This window comes from Schistocerca piceifrons, unplaced genomic scaffold, assembly GCF_021461385.2.
Source record: "Schistocerca piceifrons isolate TAMUIC-IGC-003096 unplaced genomic scaffold, iqSchPice1.1 HiC_scaffold_1176, whole genome shotgun sequence".
In the NCBI taxonomy this organism is placed as follows: domain Eukaryota; kingdom Metazoa; phylum Arthropoda; class Insecta; order Orthoptera; family Acrididae; genus Schistocerca; species Schistocerca piceifrons.
Window position 1 is genome coordinate 80,001 of NW_025726990.1, and position 2,500 is coordinate 82,500.

Genomic DNA, 2,500 nt, shown 5'->3' on the forward strand with positions numbered 1-2,500 from the left:
CTGCTGGCACCAGACTTGCCCTCCAATAGATACTCGTTAAAGGATTTAAAGTGTACTCATTCCGATTACGGGGCCTCGGATGAGTCCCGTATCGTTATTTTTCGTCACTACCTCCCCGTGCCGGGAGTGGGTAATTTGCGCGCCTGCTGCCTTCCTTGGATGTGGTAGCCGTTTCTCAGGCTCCCTCTCCGGAATCGAACCCTGATTCCCCGTTACCCGTTACAACCATGGTAGGCGCAGAACCTACCATCGACAGTTGATAAGGCAGACATTTGAAAGATGCGTCGCCGGTACGAGGACCGTGCGATCAGCCCAAAGTTATTCAGAGTCACCAAGGCAAACGGACCGGACGAGCCGACCGATTGGTTTTGATCTAATAAAAGCGTCCCTTCCATCTCTGGTCGGGACTCTGTTTGCATGTATTAGCTCTAGAATTACCACAGTTATCCAAGTAACGTGGGTACGATCTAAGGAACCATAACTGATTTAATGAGCCATTCGCGGTTTCACCTTAATGCGGCTTGTACTGAGACATGCATGGCTTAATCTTTGAGACAAGCATATGACTACTGGCAGGATCAACCAGGGAGCTGCGTCAACTAGAGCTGAGCAGCCGGCCGCCCGGGAGTGTGTCCCGGGGGCCCGCGCGAACACGCAAGCGTCCGCTCAATCATTCTGCAAACAGGAGGAGGCTGAGCTCCCCTGCACAATACACCTCGAAACCCTCTCAGGTCCCGGCGGCGCGCAGCGCCGTCCCAAGTACTTGGTCGGGTTCGAGAGAGGCGCAATCGCCCGGAGTTAGGCGAGTAGACGCTTTCGGTGCGACCACCCGTGCTCCCAACTGAGCTTGCCGCTGCCGACAGAGGCCCGGGAGCGTGCTGTCGTGGCATTGCCGGCGGGAGACAACACGCGCCACCTACGGTGACCGGCAGCTCCAACGCCAGCGCCACAGAAGGACAAAAGCCCCACTTGGGTGCCGAAGCGAACTCTCCCAGCACAGCGCACGCGCCAACACATCCGCACAGCTGCGATACAAACCACCAGCGAGAACCGCTGGGGCGACCGAGCAGCAGACGGCGTCGCGGCGCCGAGCGCCGGGCGGCAGCGCATCCTCAACGCACACAGTCCTCAATCGGACCAGCACACTGAAGATGTCCACCGCGCTTCGCACCGGGCCCGCGAGGACCTACTTTGGCCGCACGGCGCCGCGCGCAGGGTGCGCCGGCGCGCAGCTGCGACGCCTGCCGCGTCCGTCGGCCGGCGCGCCTGCCACTGGCCGCCCCCACCAGCCGGCTGTAGCGCGTGCGCCCACGCACCGCGCGGCCAGCACGCCGGGAGGCGCCCCCTCACCGGCCGGGGACGGTCCCACCCAGCCACCGCCGCGTATCGCTTCACACCCAGATGCCGTTCAGTTTCGTCGGCATGGTGGGTATCGCTGGAACAACCGGTTAGTACCTCAACCTATCGTCGCCATCACCGATTCACCCCTAGCGAGAACAACCGCACCACAACAGGTTACCATTTGTTCATTTGCGTAACTTCACCAGAAAACGCAGGCGTCCATCGCCATTTGCAACTTCCACGATTATTGCATGCCTGTGTCAGGTGTCACGCCACACTACGTCTGCCCACATACACGCAACAAAATGTGCACGCCTAGACAATACGTGGAAGGTGGCCCCCGTACGTATGCGATGTCCATTGCTCGAACGACTGTCAACCGGCCTCTGTAGCATGTCGCAGATATGGAACGCGGTGCACCATGCCATCACGGTGTGTGAGGAGAGACGACTAGGTCCGAATACATCAACAGACAGCTCATGCTGATCGCCATCCACGGCGTCCGTTCCTCCCACACGTCTCTATGGCGTACCACACTGCAATCCAGCTCTCATAGGGAGACGACACGTAGCTGCGTGCACAATATTTGCACTGTATGGTCCGCCGTTTTTGGGCGCAGTCGTTGTACGGTCACACATGTGCCACGATGTATCATTCAGTACATAAGGACGAATGTGCAGTACAGATTGTGGTTTACGCGTACGACATTAGCGGACAGTTGACACAGGCCGCACCACAACGTAGCCTGAGTACGTCGCATGCGGAGGGCATTGAACATGCAAAGTTCTCACCAACCAGCTTGCGAAGGCAGGGGGCAAGGTGGGGACGTGGGGAGGGGCGGCATGTACGTCCTGCTGCCATCCACATTACAGTGTACAGCAGGAGCATGTGGAAAGTGAGCAAGACTTGCAAGGTGTTTAACATGAAGCGATACACAGGGGAGCGGGGAGTGCGAGTAGCGAACTATATTGCGAGGGTTGCGGGTGGGCAACACTACACTAATTGAACGAGTCGTATAACAATTACAGAGCAGGTTTAGGCGACAACGTGGGTTACGTTAGGCGACAACGTGGGTTAGGTTAAGGCACGACGTGGGTTAGGTTAAGGCACGACATGGGTTAGGTTAAGGCACGACATGGGTTAGGTTAAGGCACGACAT

General features: G+C 57.9%; 1 non-coding gene across 1 annotated transcript in view; it reads right to left on the minus strand.

Annotated features, from left to right (window-relative positions):
* The window catches only part of LOC124728912, a 1,909-nt gene extending 1,320 nt beyond the window's left edge, over positions 1-589 (minus strand). The window contains exon 1 of the ribosomal RNA XR_007007483.1: positions 1-589. This exon is cut by the window's left edge and continues 1,320 nt beyond it. This is a non-coding gene — a ribosomal RNA (small subunit ribosomal RNA).
* Positions 590-2,500: the final 1,911 nt, after the last annotated feature.